The sequence below is a fragment of the Talpa occidentalis genome, unplaced genomic scaffold (genome assembly GCF_014898055.3).
Source record: "Talpa occidentalis isolate TD23 unplaced genomic scaffold, MPIMG_talOcc4v2.1 talOcc4.14, whole genome shotgun sequence".
Taxonomy (NCBI): domain Eukaryota; kingdom Metazoa; phylum Chordata; class Mammalia; order Eulipotyphla; family Talpidae; genus Talpa; species Talpa occidentalis.
In genome coordinates this window covers 39,651,801-39,667,976 of record NW_023601433.1, presented here as the reverse complement: position 1 = coordinate 39,667,976, position 16,176 = coordinate 39,651,801, and the positions used below count along the sequence as shown (strand labels likewise).

Genomic DNA, 16,176 nt, shown 5'->3' with positions numbered 1-16,176 from the left:
TTTCTTCTATATCATATCCAATTTGCAGGAATCAGGTTCAGGAAAGAGAGAAATGTGTTTTCAGTATAATAAAGCTGTGGTCATTATTTCACAAGGAATAAGATTAAAATCATTAATTTGATATAGATGACTTCTTTGCATAGAACAGTTGGGGGATTTTTCTCTAGCAAACTAGACCAGTGATTTTTGAAGAAAGACTAATAGTTCTGGTCATGGGTTATGTTGGTCCTTGGATACTTGAGAGAAAAGCTAACTGTGGCATTGCTGGTGGAGACTGAATTGGCATGGCAGCAGCCTATTTCATCCTAATTTTTGTGGAACTAAAGTGTCACATCCTCCCTCACTTAAATCAGCAGGAGCAGGAGTGATTAAAATCATGCCCTCTTCCAACTGAAGTTTGAACAGCTAGAATTTGTAACTACGAGAGGGACTCCATTATCCCAGGGGCAGGGCTAGAGGTCATTAAACTGGCATTAAACTGGTTTGGAGCCCTATAAATTAACAGTTACTGTCGGACTAATGGACACCTTTGAAGTCCTATTTCATGGAGCTTGATCTTTCTCACTTGTGTTTATAACCGTTAGAACTCAAGTCAAGTTCCTAGCTGTTAACATTGTACTTGGGAAAATTATTCGAAACTTCAGTCAAATATTAAGCAGTTCAGTCCTAATACCCCTCAAAATATATTTTACATTTAATGTGGAGAAGATGGGGGTGCGGGGGAGCAGATTTGGACTCTGAAGAGACCATATGAATGTTCCTGTGGCGAGGAGACACACCAGCCTTGGAGTACTACAATTTCCATTCTCCTTGGAAGAAAGCTCTCTTCTACCTCCCAGAAAGAAGGGAACCTGCCACAGAGCCCTGTTCACCCTCATGAAACACACCTTAGCATCCAGTTCTTTAGAGAACAAGGCTTGGAAAACTCAGGGCAGAGCTCTGGGGTGCCAAACTCCAATGGTCACTGAGGAACCATGAAGTTAAGGTTCACGTTTGGGTTTTATTCTAGTAATTACCCTTGTCCCCCTTCCCACATGGATATAGAATGGCTTCTAATTTTCTAAGTAATAATATTAAAACAATTTTCTAAAAAGTTAATTAAAAGAACTCTCAATAAAGGACAATTTGTCTTGAATAGTTTTTTTTTTAAAGATTTATTTACTTATACATACAAGAACTGGGGTGCAGGCCAGAGATGCAGGGGTGGGGGATTAGAGGATTCACCAGAGACACAGTGGGGATAACAGGCAGATGTACCGAAATACACTGCTGAGGGGAGCAGCAGGTGAGTCAGGAGAGGTCTGCTGCGCCATGTGGGGAGCTCCCTGGCCGGGGATCGAACTCATGCTGCAGTGGCTGTGGACAGCTTCACAGTGCTGCGTCTTAACCCCTCGCGACACCAGAGAAGTCCCTGTCTTGAATAGTATTACGAAAAAACACACTGAATTGTTCTTATTTTTCTTTTCTCACAAGAACTAAACCTTGCACAGAGCTGCCATACAGTGTTTGGGAATCACTTGAGTGGAATCACACAGGCCCTGGTTCAGATCTGAATTCTCTGGTTAAGAAGCGGGGTGACTGGGGGGCAAATGTGGGAGGCAGCAGGTCCTCACAGGGTAGTTCTGTTAGGGGGAAAAGGATGTCCTAAAGCTAATTCCATATAGGCTTTGTGGACTCCACCCCCACCCCAGGCCAAAGCCAAAGACACTGGGAACTCCAAATCCCATCACCACCAAAGGGAAGGTGGCTGGGACTTGAGGGTGGGGTTAAGCAGCCAGGTTGATATAAAAGGCAGACACGTGGGCTTTGGGGGGATCCCCATTTTGGCTCTCTGCAAGCTCGCAGCCTCCGGCCAGCTCTGAGAGTGACTTTGGGTTTCCAGGTTGTCAGATCTGGTAGGACGCATTAAAGACTTTATTTCCCTATTTTCTGAGTTGTACATTTTCCTTATGTTAGGGGGAAGTGATGTCCTGAGTTAATCCCATACAGGATTAACTTTGTGGACTCCACCCCCACTCCAGACTAAAGCCATCAAGACTCTGGGAAAGACAAATCCCATCACCACCAAGGGAGGGTGGCTGGGACCTGAGGGTGGAGTTGGGCAGCCAGGTTGGATATAAAAAACCAAACACGTGGGCCTTGGTCTCTCTGGCTCGCGATCGCTCGCCTCCTGGCTTCACAGCTCCTGGCTGGCGGCCAGCTCTCAGAGCGCCATTTTGGGATTCCTGATCGGCGGATCGGGTAGGACTCATTTAAAACTTTGTCTCCCACTTTTCTCCCAGAGCTGTACATTTCCTCATTTCCCCTTCCCTTGTCAATAAACCTTTTATTAACCTTTCACGTGTGCCTGCAGTAGAGCATTGATAAGTCCTTTTAAGCGCGCGGGTGAGGACCCACAGTCAGGCACCCCGTTTTGTATCGGGGTTGCTCTACAACACATTTCCTTTTCCCTTGTAAATAAACCTTTTATTAACCTTGTGTGTGTGCCTGTAGTGGAGTATTAACAAGTCCCTTTTAAGCGCGCGGGTGAGGACCCACAGCCAGGAACCCGTTCAGTATCGGGGCTGCTCTATAACAGCTTGGCGCCCAACGTGGGGCTCGAACCCAGGGCTTCCTCTGCGGGGAATGGCGCCCTCACAGATCCGACACGCTCAGCCCCAGGAGGAAGACAAGCAGGGATGCCAGCAGCGGTGGCAAGCGAGCAGCAAGCCGCAGCCCCGCCACCACCCGTGGGAACTGGGGAGGGGCCTCGCGCGAGCAAGGCGGGGCGCGGCCAGGCCCCAGGCCCCCATCACAGCCGCAACCCGCACTGGGTCCGCGGCTGTCCTGTCTGCTCCTCCCACCGCCCCCGCCTGTCCAGCTTGGAAGCCCGGCGAGCACCGCCAGCCCGTTGACTGCACAGGTTCCGCCACCCGCGCGTCTGCGCCTGTTTCCCGCGCGCACGCGCCGAGCCCCCAACCCCACAGCCCCACAGCCGGGTCTTCGGGCCCGGCTTCCCCAACTGGAGGAAAGGGCAGTGGGGAGGGAAAACGGGGGCGGGGCCCTGCTCCCCGGGGGCCTTCCCATTGGCTCCTCTCGCTCCTTCCTGAATTCCTATTGGCTGCGGGTGGAGCACTGGGGCCGCGCTCTCTCCCCAACGCGGCCCGGCGTAGGGCCGGAGCGGGCGGCTCAGCCAATAGGAGCGGCCCGAGGGCGGGGCCGCCGGCGGGGCCCCGGCGCGGGCGAGCAGGTAAACAGCCCCGGGCGCGTGCCGGCGGCCGACGCTGCGGGCGCGCGCGGGAGCGGCGCGGTGGGGAACGCGGCTCCCAGCTTCCTGCAGCCGGGTAAGGCCGCGGGCAGCCGCGTGCCGGGGGCGCCTCCGCCTGCGAGCAGAGCTGGCTCAGCAGCCGCCTGGGTGCTGCCTGCGGCCTCGGCATGGGCGCGCCTCGGGGTGCGGGGAGGGGCCCGGCCGCTGCCTCCTCCCTGCTTGCCGGGACCGCGGCCGCCGGCCTGCCTCGGGGAGGGGTGGAGGGCGCGGGAGTCGCCCCGGGTCCTTGGCACGCGCCCAGCAGTCCTGGCGACCGGGAGCCGTGCCTCGGTCGCCAGCGCAGCCCTCCCATCACACTTCTCTTCACCCCCGTCCCCTTGCACTGCGCCTCAGGGCCGCTGGCCTGGGCAGCAGGTTTGTGTCAGAACTTTCCACTCCTTTGGCCAAGTCAGCTGTTGGGTTACACAGATGGGGGGTTGGATGAACTTGGGAAAAGGGGGCCCTTCTTGGTCCTTACCTCTATGTGCTTTGCTTTGGTCTTTCCTCCTGCTCACCAACACCGAAGGGGAGGGATTGTGAGGGGTCTGGACTTAATTGCCTGAACTGACTTTCCTTGGCTTGGGCGCTGCTCATTGCACAGAGGCCATAGCTGTCTGCTAGACTCAGGCCGCTTCTCACATGTGCCTTGGGGCATGGGAATGCAGTAGGGACAGGTCTGGTACTGGGACTCTCCATTTGGGTATGGCCATTGGGTAAGAGTTCTGGGTCTCCTGAAGGGTGAGAGACTTAGGTGCAGTCTCTCAGGCTGGATCAGGCCTCTAGTCCATTGGAAAACTTGTGAACACTTATTTGGACTTTGGGTGTGTAACAGAAGACTGGAGAGCTGGGCATGACAAGTCTATCTCGTTGCCAAAGGACTTGGCCTGCATTGAAGCCACCCTGCCAGTTGTCTGGTGGATGGATCGCTGATCCTGGCAGGAGGACTGTTCTGAGACGAGACCAAGGGGAGGGCTGGTGGTTCAAAGGAGCAGTATCTTTAAGGCATGTGGGCATTTTGTTCTACCTTTCAAATATGGTGGACAATGCAGGATTATTGTAATTTTTGTATTGACTTTGGGCAACTCAAAGGAAAGGTGATCCAGGTAGTCTGAGCACCTCTTTGTGTGCCACCAACCATGGGTTTTCCCAGCCTCTGGACTGGACAGTTCTTTGTTGTTGAGGAATGTGTGACAGTATCCCTGACTTCTATCTATTACATGTTAGTAGCTCTCCCCACCCCCCATCACTAGTTATGACAGCCAAAAATGTCTCCAGACATTGCCAGATGTCTCCTAGACAGCAAAATCACCCTTGAGAACCACTGAGATAAGATTCTAAAAACGAGCCCTTCTGTACTGCCAGAGGCCTCCTGATACCTGCCCATGAGTAGTTGGGAGGTTTAGGCAGAGGATAGTGTTGTTCTATTATCTAACCAATAATAGAAACCATGTGGATTGGACTTTATAAGAAGATCCCACTTCTGCACCAGGGGGTTAGGAGAGAGGTAGAGTTTAGAAACCTATGGGCATTTGCTATGCCTGCCAGATGCATGGCAGTGACTGGCTGGGTCTGGAGTGCAAAAGAAGTGGACAACTGGTGGCTTCTATCCTGGGGAACTTAGTACATCTTGTGAGGATAAACTTATGAAGTAACCATGGGGACAGTTTTTAAATAATGAACAAACAGGTTTAAGCTGTCAGAATACTAACCGAAAGGTTAACTCAGTTATCCACCGTGACTTTTCCAAGGTCAAGTTTCACTCATCCTCACTTTTTGCTGAGGTTGCTCTTGTGTTTTGTGATGTGGTTGGTGTCCAGGCCTGTGCCTGCCGGGAGCGAGTGGCTGGTTGCATTTCAAGGCTACCCAGGAGTGTAGATGTGCCATGTGGGTACATGTGGAGCACTTTCATAGTTGATCGAAGCATGATTGTCATCAGTGAGCCCTTTCTTTTCATTCAGAGAAAGGCATTTTACTGCAGAGTTTGGATTTTGCCTTTAGTATAACTTGCTGTTTATGCACCAGACTTCTAAGCCTCAAACTGATGGGAATGCAAGAAAGATGCAAAACAGTGATTTTTGCGTAGGGCAAGGGAAAATACCCCAAGCCCTACCATGAATTGCTCTTGTTGATTGGTCCTGTGAGGTTGTATCAGGATTTTCCTGTAACGTTCCTTGGTCAACTAGGGGAGTGTCTTTTGGGTTAGGGGGGATCTGGACCAGGGAAGTCACTTATTTCTCAAAAAGAAGTTTAGAGAAGTCTATTATTGGGAAGCTCCAAACTTGGCAGGATAATTTTCCATCAAGAGCCATGGATTCTGAGTCATTATCTTTGTCAGTTGAAACAAGAGCTGTGTGCAAAATTAGACAGGAATATTTAGATAGAGAGTCGTCTTGATCTGACAGTGTCATCTGGAAATAGTTCTAGCATTCCTGCCAAACGCCAGCTGGAACTTGGGAGAGCCGGTGGAAAGGCATGCATGTTGGGGGACAGGGGGCACAAGCATGAGGGTCTTGTACCTATGGCCCACCTTGTGGACCAGAGTGGTATCCATTGGTTAGTCCATAAACATGTCATTTGTTTGTGGGGTTATAGGGTCCTGAGCCCTTGACCTTTTGCTTTGATGCCAGAGGCTCACGGAATATTTAAAGTTGTAAACTACCCTGAAAAATCTTATTTTATTCTTCATTATTGTGTGTGACTTATATTTAGCGGAGAGGGGTTCATGTGAGAGCTGAATGTTTTTCACTCAAATTGCCACTTCAGGGTATAGTAGAATTTGTTGCAATTGAATAGTAACTGAGTACTTGTCTCAAGAGCCAATGACTCCTTTTTTTCTTTTTTTTAAATACCATTTCATTTTCTTCTGGACTGGGGGAGAGGAACTCATTTGGTTCAAATCTGGAAAATCCCTATGTGCCCTTAGCTCACTTTGGATTCATGAGTGGATGTGGTTATTTACTTTTTGTAAGCAAACATTGATCAATCTGCTTTGGCTATGGCATTTTGGGGAATATAAAAGTGAACAAGACTTGGTGCTCTGAACTCAGAGAACTTGTAGTAAGGGGTGTGTAGATACCACCTAAGCATCCCTCATATGGTTTGGGCTAGAGCCCCACTTTGTGCGTCAGGCTTCTCGCTAGTGGAAACAGAAGGTATGTCAGTTACATCTCTGAGGATGAGCCAGATTTTAGCAGGAAGAGGCAGGAATTTGGGGGGTCAGGAGCCTGTGATTTCCAGACTCTCTGGCAACTACTAGGTTTTATTTTTTCCCCCTTTTATTGCAGACAAATGCTTTTTTAAAAGTGTCAATGCTAACTATAAAGATTGCAAGTGCTAATTCCTGTTCCGGAGATTACCAGCCCAAGGTGTGCTCTTTGAATAACATTGGTCGGGCAGTGGCTCCCTGAGTGGAGTCAGTGCCTGGCCTTGGGGTGAGTCCAGTCTCCAGAGAGTAGGGAGGGTGAGAGATCTGTGGGGGGCTGGGCTGGGGAACAGATTGGAGTCCCTCTCCTCCATTTCCTCTTGAAGCATCTTGTGTGATCTGCCCTGACGAGTTTAGTTATCTGCCGGTTGTGGTTCTGTGGCATATTATCTCAGCAGTGGGGTCAGGGGGCCAGAAAAGCTTGGCATGGTGTTTCTGGTAATTTCATCTCACAATTCAGTCCAGGTCAGAAAGGGTTACCCGAGCACCCCGATTCATGAGGTCCAGCTGCAACCTGGAGGGCCCTGGAGAGAGGAAGGCTACCCTTGGCATGTACAGTCTGCTGGGGAAATGGCTGGGACCGGCCCGACTGCACAGGGCCTAAGCGGGGGCCCTGGCCCTCTGCATGGGAGCCCAGGTGGAGCGCCTGTGGATTCAGGCGACTGTGCTGGGGGGCCTAGGTGCTGACGCCTGAAGGGACGAACCGCTTTTGTGGGAGGGAAAAGTACTGCACCGAGGCCTGAGCAGAGGCAGAGGCCTGGCTGTGGGCAGGGTGCCGGGCAGGCAGGCGTGTGTGGGGGGTTGGGGGGCAGGTCCGAGTGGAGGGAACCCAGTGAGGTGCTTTGTGAGAAATGAATGTGTACTGATCTAGATGGTGGGGTGAGGGCCAGTGTGGGGAGGAGCTAGGACAGAGGAGGGAGAGAGTGAGGGAAGCCTGAGATTTGGGGGTCTCTGTTTCAGGGGCAGCAAAGAGGGCAGCTGTAGAGTGAGGTCCTCTGCTTGAGCAGACCAGGGTAGGTGAGGGTGGCCCTTGAAGAGTCAGGCTGGTGTCCTGCCTTTGGTGCCCTCAAGGTCTTTCTCCTGCCAACCTCTGAGGAGCTGGTTGTTGTTGGTGGTGGTGGTGGGGGTGGTGGTGGTGGTGGGGTGTGTGTATGTGTGTGATGTTCCTGGTGTGTGAGAAGGAGGCAGTCCTTTCCCTTCATGCACAGTGCTCCCTCCTGGATTTCCCAGAGGTGTTCCTGAGGGAGGCTGTGTGGTTTCCACCTCTCTGCCTCTGAGTGAAGGCTCTGCCCTTCCACTTGGTTTTTATAGACTATCTTGGAGAGTCAATGCTCAAATTCTTTTGAGTATTAGTCTTTCCAGACCCCATTGAACTCCAGGTTTCAGAATAGCCCTGTGCTGTGCTCTGTGCTCGCAAGTGAGAAAGGGTCTTGTCGTAATGTCTGGAAACCAGAGGTCATTTAGGTCAGTCACCTTATCTGACACATAGACAGAGGCGGAAATGAGGAAACAAGCCCAGAGGGGAAAACTGGTGTGCCTCGGTCACATGGTGGGTACCCCAGGTGGACTTGAAACCAGGTGGCGCTCCCTGCCTTCCTCTACCAGCCCCCTCTACCAGCCCTCATCGCGAGAGTCTGGTGTCGAGGAACTACAGTTGCTGGTGGCATTGTACCTGCTGTCTGAGGTCCTGGGGAGCACACACACCCCCCCTGAGTTAAAGTCCGGAACCTGGGTCAAGCTCAGTGTTTGTTCTCTGCCTGGCACATTTTCTGTTTGGCACCAATTCTGGTGCAGAGGAGGGTGAAGGTAAGAATAGATTGCCCTGTGACCCACAGGTGGTTACTGTTCGATAGCTGCTGGAGCCAGCATCTCGCATCGTTCTGAAATGGAAAAGAAAATTTGTGGCTCTTGCTCCCTGATTTATTTGCAGCCAATGTTTGATAAAGGCCTGGTCTGCTGTTTCCTGTTGAGGCCTGGGTAGAGCTCACGCTAATGGACCAGGCTGTTTTCCCCCCTCGCCTTCCCTGTACGTCTTCTCATAAGCAAGTGGGGCAGAGTGGAGGAAGCAGTAGAGGGGCTGCGTCCCACCCACCACCTGTGTGCACCCTGTGAGCAGAGCCTGACCTGGCTCTGCTCCTGAGAAAGTTGCTGTTCTTCTTTTCTCCCTCTCTACCCCACCCTTACAAACCCGGGCAGGTGGGGTGGGGTGGTGCTGCGTGCCACGGCCATGGCTGTGCATGACGGAGGGTCCTCATAGCTGTAGACGGACAGAACTCTGGCGCTCAGCACCTGTGGTCATCTCTGGTTTTGGGCCCTAGATGAGTAGACTCCGTAAGTTTGGGAACATTTTGGGTGCATATGGATGTTAAACTCCTGGTGTGAACCAGGCCCAGTGCCAGACCCCATGGGGAATATAGAACTGAGTAAAAGAGGGCCCCTTTCTCCAGGCGCTCTGCATGCGGTGAGAGAGATGGGGCAAATACACAAGGAGTCATACAGGACATCTGTAGGCCACCTTGGGTGTAGTGGGACAAGTAGGAGCAGGGAGGGCAGGGGTGCCAGGAGGCTGGCATGTAAGGAGGCAGGCAGGCAGGCAGCCAAGCCTCCCAGCTCCCCACAAATCTATACTTTGGGCTCTCTCTGGAGTTGTCTCTTGGTCTTGCCCCTTCTATAGTCACATGTCCTCCTGTAGCTTCTCCTTCTCTTAGCCATCCTGAGCGACACCACCCTTATATCCCTGGCCTCTGAGGCTCAGGTGTACACACTTGCACATGTGTGCACACCCATACTCCAGGTGCCCACAATCTGGCATGCTTGCCCTGTGCCCAGGCTCCCAAGTGCCTTGTGCATTAACACCATCAAGGCCATAGGTGATAGCCTCAGAGGCTAGTGCATAAAAAGCCTATTTCATTTACCCTGCATCGGGCCATCAAGAGCTGAGGGAGTGCATAGGAAAAGAGGTGACTTGAGGGTGGCAGGTGACTGATGTGGAGGGCTTGTCATTTCTTCAGGATGGGTAGGGTTTTGGCAGGCAAGTGGCATTCCAGTGGGAGGAGGAGGGAACAGCATGTGGAAACTTGTGTGTGCATGTGAGTGTTGGGGTTCCATTCTATATCAGTACAAATTTTAGTGTACGTGCTGCTGAAGTGAGCAGGGTTGCAGGGAATGAGGGCTGTATGTTCTGGCATGGAGGAAGGTAGTGGGAGGTAAAGCGGGAATAAAATCTTTGGGACCACAGTGAAGGCCTCAAAGGACCCATGACCTTGGTTCTGTAGCAAAAGAGCCACTTCTGTGGCCCGTCCCTACCTCTTTCTCCACCGATTCCCTTCTGTTCTCCCTTTGTGGGTGTAGTTTTCTTTTTAGGATTGTCCCTCGTATGGGTTAACTCACTGGTTTTAAAAACTGTTGTGGTTTTGGGCCTCCCCGATGGCGCAACGGGTTGAGCACCGCGCTGTGAAACTCTCCGCAGCCTCTGCAGCGCCAGTTCGATTTCTGGCCAGCCAGGGAGAGACTCACATGGCGCGCAGACCTCTCCTGCCTCGCCCGTTGCTCCCCTCAGCAGTGTCTTGGTCCGTCTGCCTGTTCTGTTCCCCGCTCTGTCTCTGACCTGTACCCCAGTTATTGTATAAATAAATTTAAAAACATCTTAAAAAAAAAAACAAACTGTTGGGGTTTTGCATACACCTGAAGTGCCAAAGGGTTGGATGTGACCCCATAGCAGGACACATACATGTAACCTCTGCACCAGCAATGTGCCCCTGCCAGTGCTTGCCTTGTATGTGGCAGCTTGTGTGCTGTAGTAAAGTGGGTGCTGGGTGTCAGGGTGGCCAGACTGAGGGCCATGTTCCCAGAATCTAGTTTTAGTTTGTGCTTGCCTGGAGGTGGGCTTCAGTGTGGGACTCTGCCCCTTTCTGCATTTATATCTGAGACACAACTGATCCCAGAACCAAGTTTTATACCTAATAGGTGGGATTGCTGGTGTTGAAAGACCTCTCAGGCCTAGTGGCGGAGGATCTTTCCAGAGGGGGGAGTTTAGCCATAGCCTAGCCAGCTCCAGGATTTTTATGACTCATGTAACTGTCTGCAACCACATGGGCATTCTTTTCAGGGTATAAACCTTTCTTATGTCACCTGGAGAGTGACTGTTGATTTTTAAAAATGTTATTCATGGCATTGTCCGTTAGCTTCCCAACCCATGTGTGGTCCTTCCTCACAATCACATCCCTCTGCAACATGCTTCTCTCACGTCTCCTTCGACTCAGGTGCTCCTGCGTCCATCAGGACCCTGAGGTTACTTTGGACCCTTCAGGGTAATCCTTCATTCCAAGACCTTTAATCATATCACATACGCCACATATTCACAGATTGGACATCTCTGGGGGCCATTATGTAGCCTCCCACAGCATTTTGGCCAAATTTAAGCACAACCCCTTAAATATCTGACTTTGTAAAGCAAAACAAAAACCCCTGTACTGCGACTCCAAAGCTCCTGCTAGGTCCTTTTAGCACTTGCTTGTATTTCTGAGTGCAGATAACACGTGTCTTTAGTGTGGTCAGGCTGTGTGGGGTGGGTGGTGGGTGAGAAACGGGTCAGAGGTATCTGAAATAAGAGCCTCCCCAGGAGAGGCTTACAGTTTGGTTGAAGAGAAAAGACATACATGTGCCAAGGACAGCTCTCCCGACAGGGCTGAACCTGAGCCAGTGCAGGAAGACTCAGGTCAGCTGACAGACGAATTCATAAGAGCTAAGAGTCCAGTTAGGGCCTGAAGAGTGATATATTCTTGAATTTATATGGTATGTTCCTACATTTCAAAGTACTTCCACCTCTTACATAGATTGGGTGTGGTAAGAATTTCCAGGCAAGGAAACAGGTCATAGGACTATGGTTCAGGAACAGGCCTGGGGCCCCTGGGCTGGTCAGGGTGGCACTGATTCCCAGCCTTGGAATCTGATGGGTGGATTTTATCTTATGGGATCTTGCCTGCAGGGGCATTGGCAGTGCTCACACAGGGGTCACTGGAGGCTGGACAGGAGGCTGGACTTGAGCCTGCCAGGCTGCAACCTCAGGCTTAGTTATTCTGTAGACAGCGAGGAGCTGTTTGAGCAAGGGGTTAACATGATGAAAATGCATTTCGGGAAGATTAATTTGGTGGTAGAATATTCTGTGACTTGGAGCCACGGAGCTCCTGGGGGGTCAGAGGAGTTTTACCCCATCCTGTAACACTGTCCTCAGCAAAATGCCCAGCACCAGCCTCCTGTGCAGTTTTCTCCTCAAGGGTGGCATTGACTATGGTAAGGAGTACCAGGAGGTACTTATTATGCCCTGCTTATTTCTAGGCGCTCCAAGTGGGCTACTAGCACACTCTGAATGATGCCTAGACCTCAGCCCTAAATAAACCACTCTGGTCCCAAGAGAGGTTGAGGTTGCCCTCCCTAACTCAGATGTGGTACTGAGCAGAGTGCTGGGATATAAATAAAAGGAATGATCCAGAAAGAACTCATTCATGCTCCCTCCCATCTCACCAAGTCCAAACCGCATTTCAGAGTGCCTTTGAGATTACAACAATAATAATAATCATGCCAGCTAACAGTTTCAAGCACCTACTGTGTGCCAGGCACTTGGTAACCTAAGTGCAGTCCTAAGGATTATCTAACCCACTGCTCCCAAGAACGGGTGATGGAATGGAGGAGCAAAGAGAAGCTTATATGACTTGGATCAGCAGCAGAGGCATTACCTGAGCCCAGGGCACCTAACTCCAGGTCATCTTGACACCTTTATAGGCATCATTTTCTGAACCAAAGTTTGTTACATCTTTTGACTAGAAAAGTTTGGTTGTTTTTTGGTCAGAAAGTAAAATTGCTGTCAGGATCCCCATTCTTGATAGCTCGGCATTTAACAGCCTTGTTTGTAATCAGTTTGTTCTCCAGAGAGAGGAGAGGCTGCCTGGGCCCCTCGGTCTTTGTAGCCGGGGGCCCTTGAGTGAGTGCAGGTTCATTCAGCATTGGGTTCCTCTCCGGAAGGTCCTCAGGAGCTAGAACTTCCTTCGACTGCTATGTAGTAGTCCCTCCCCTGCCCAGTGCCCACCTGGGGCAACACACCAGGGAATCCTGACAACAGTCTAACTTCTCAGTGGTTGGAGAAAGGAGGCTTACATTCTGGGACATCAAAATAATACTGTTTTGCTTCTTTTCTCCTCTTACTTGTTTAATACTTGCCTGACTCCTGAGTCATAGATTCAAGTCTTAGCTCTACTTGTAGAGCTCAGCTCTACTTGTATAAGCTGTGTGACTTGGCAAGTTATTTAACTTCTCTGTGCCTTAAATCCCTCATCAGTAAAGTGGGCATAATAATAGCACCTACTTTATACAAATAATTGACATAATATACACAGAACACCTAGTGCAGAGCATGGCATGATATGAACTCAATAAATAGAACCAGCTCTAGCCATTATCATCAGGTAGTGCTGGTCTTCTACTTCTCATAAAATAAAAAAAATTGGGGGAACTGGCTCAGATCTGCCCACTAGGGCATAGGCCAGCCTGTGTGGTTCACCCCACACCTCCCCTTCCTGCAGTCAGGGGGCTCTGTGTGCGGCCTTAGATGGAGGCAGCAATGTACAGTCTGCTTGTGTCTCTCCTTTCAGCCAACACCCCACTTTCCCCAGGCGTGCATGCACCTGGTGCATGCCTGGCAGGGGGCACTTGTTAGGGCACACTGAGTGTGCAGGAATGCGGGGCTGACTAGATGAGGATGGGTTGATGTTAGATCAGCTCAAGCCCGTGCTGCGGCCTTCTAGTGGCCCTTGTCGGTTTAGGGAAAGGAGTGGGAGGGCAGGTGGCAGTGTTATGACCATAAGCGTCCAGGGGGCCTTGGGGTGGTGGGCAGCTGTGTGTCTGGAAGGGTGAGCCCGTCTGTTGGGCTTTGGGGCAGGGCTATAATGGGGGAGGGGGCCCTCACCCCAATACCCGTTGGTTAGGCTGCTCTGACACAACTCTTCAGACCTTTCCAGATTTCCCTGGATAACTATTAAATTTTACTGTTGCCTGGAATAGAGGTTGACAAACTTTCCTTAAAGGGTCAATGAGTACACATCTCAGGCACGGTTGTCTCCTGCAGCTTCTCAGCTGTCCTGTTTCAGCTAACAAAACAAGGTACTCTCCAAACAGTCATAGACAAAATATTTGTGAACTGTGGACAACACAGAAATGAACAAGCGTGGCTGTGTTCCGATAAATGTTTATTTACAAAAACAGGTGGTAGGATGGGATTTGGCCACAGGGTGGTGGTTCGCTGATCCCTGACTTAGACGGACACTAGTCATCTTACATGTCATACTTTTCGTGCAGAAAAGTGTGGTCATTTTTTATTCTCAACTAGGATCCTGGTGTTTTTGGGAAGTACCCATTAATCATTGCTATGCAGAGGCCAGCGTCAGACCTGCTACCTGCTTTTGCCAAATGATTTTCTCATCACTTTCTGAGAAGGGCAGTTGAGCCTCTTTCCCCACAGTGGGATGGCCACGTTCCATCTTCCTGGTGGCCCTTGGGGGCAGTTGTCTTCTGATGAAGGACAGCGGCTGAACAAGTGTGCAGAGGCTTTAGGTATAGCCTCCTCATCTGCTGTCCAGCCCTCCCCCGTTCTGCCCTGGACAGACGCTTCAGGACTGTGCAACAGTTTCTTTAAATCACACATTTGAATGCTTGTTTATGTTTTCTACTGATGTAATTCATTTTCTATTATAGAAATAGTACACGTTCTTTGTAGGAAATTTTAGAAAATGAAGAAAGTGAAAGGAATCCTTCATCCTACCAAGAGAAAACCACTGTTCACGTTGTGCGTGTTCTGTCTTTCCATTGTCTATTTTCCTCTCTCCTTGCCTTCTTTCCTTCCTTTCTGCCTTCCCCACCTCCAGGAATACCTTTCACGGCGTCAGGTGAAGTGGCTGCGTGTTCCGTCTCATAGGATGCCCTCAGACGTCGTAGACCATGTTGAATTATCGCACATACCCATTTTCTTTTTTTTTTTTTAATAGAGGCATTATTTATTTATTTATTTGTTTGTTTGTTTGTTTTGTCTATACAAGCACTGGGTACAGTCAGAAGCGCGGGAGGGTGAGAGAATTCACCAGAGCCAGAGCGGGGAGCAGAGCAGGCAGAAGGACCGAAGTACACTGCTGAGGGGAGCAGCGGGTGGCAGGAGAGGTCTGCGCGCCATGTGGGACCCTCCTCCGGTGGCCGGGGAGCAGCCGGGTATCGAACCGGCGCTGCAGAGGCCGCGGGCAGCTTCGCAACCCAGCGCTCAACCGCTGCGCCACTGGGGAGGCCCGCACATACCCATTTTCAAGGAAATGCAGTTTGGTAGGCGTGGCGGGGTTCTTGGATGATTTTCCAGCAGGGTGGCCAGGAGGAGGAGGGGACGGGGCTTCCTGGTATCAACAGGCTTGGGGAGTTCTGGGGGTGACTGCAGCTGTGGCCCGTCTCCCAGTGTGAGTCTTTGGCTTACTCCCTGTGCCGGGGCTGACAGGCGGGAGAGGACAACGACGGAGGCTAGTTTTCTGTCTCTCTTTCCCTGGGTTCTTCTTGTATTCCTTTGCCTTTGAAGACTGAGAGCATATTAGGACATTGCTGAGCGTGCTAGCAGAGATGCAGTGGGCCAGACCTCACTACACAGAAGCCTGCGGTTGGCTTGAGGAAATTGGGGGATGGTCCCCGGTGTGTGATTTTAAAGGCCGAGGTGAAGGGCCCATCTGCAGAAATGCATGAATTTTTACTTCAGAAGCCTTTTCCCTAACACACATATTCTTTTTTTTTTTTTAAATAAAGAGTTATTTATTTATGCATACAAGAGCTGGGGTACAGGCCAGAGATGTGGGGGTGAGAGGATTCACCAGAGACAGAGTGGGGAACAGAACAGGCAGACTGACTGAAATACACTGCTGAGGGGAGCAGCGGGCGGCAGGAGAGGTCTGCGCTCCATGTGGGATTGAACTGGCGCTGCAGAGGCTGCGGGCACCTTCGCAGCCCAGTGCTCAACCGCTGCGCCACCAGGCAGGCCCAACACACATATTCTTTTGAGTCCTTAGAGGAAACAGTCAACTGGTGTTTTCTTTTTCTAAGAGTAAAATAAAAGAAAAATTTCAAAAATGTAAAGGAACTTTTTCTGTGCCCAGAGTAAAAAGATTGCTTTTTTTACTTGTGAGGGGGCAGAAGACCACTTGTGAGCCCCAGAGATCATGAAACAGTGCTTTCCGGAGTGTGCTGCAAGTGGCAGCCCGAGGTTCCCTTGGTGGCTTGCCCTGAGGGTCGTTGTCTTTTAAGCTCTTTCAATTACGGTTTCCTTTTTCAAATGCTTGCAGGAATGATGGGAAGAGAAGGGGCAGGTGGAAAGTTTCCACTGAAGTCCCTAGACTTTTGGGGAGGGGATAGCATGGAGAAACTTTAGGAGAGGCTCTCTAGATTTCTAGCCTGGCCTTGGCTGGGTGAGTGGGGGCACCCCACTCTGCTCCCTTTCCCCTTCTACCTCCAGGTGGGGTAAGTTGCTATGACCAGCAAGGTGGTAGCACCTGGGGCCTTGCTAGGAATGCAAGTTTTCAGGCCCCATCCCCGACCTATCAAACTGGGGCCCAGTATGTGTGCTTTATTGAGTCTGATGCCCACTTAAGTGTGAGACGCCTGCCTCTGCCCC

At 50.9% G+C, this 16,176-nt stretch overlaps 1 protein-coding gene across 2 annotated transcripts in view; it reads left to right on the top strand.

Annotated features, from left to right (window-relative positions):
* Window positions 1–3,197: 3,197 nt before the first annotated feature.
* COQ8A (coenzyme Q8A) overlaps window positions 3,198–16,176 on the top strand; it is a 42,236-nt gene continuing 29,257 nt past the window's right edge. Inside the window, exon 1 of one of the 2 annotated variants that reach the window (XM_037510335.2) lies at window positions 3,198–3,229. The gene's annotated coding sequence lies outside the window, so the exon portion shown is untranslated. Of the gene's footprint in view, window positions 3,230–3,269; window positions 3,324–16,176 lie in introns of those variants that run through there. The other variant, XM_037510334.2, reaches the window with a different exon arrangement.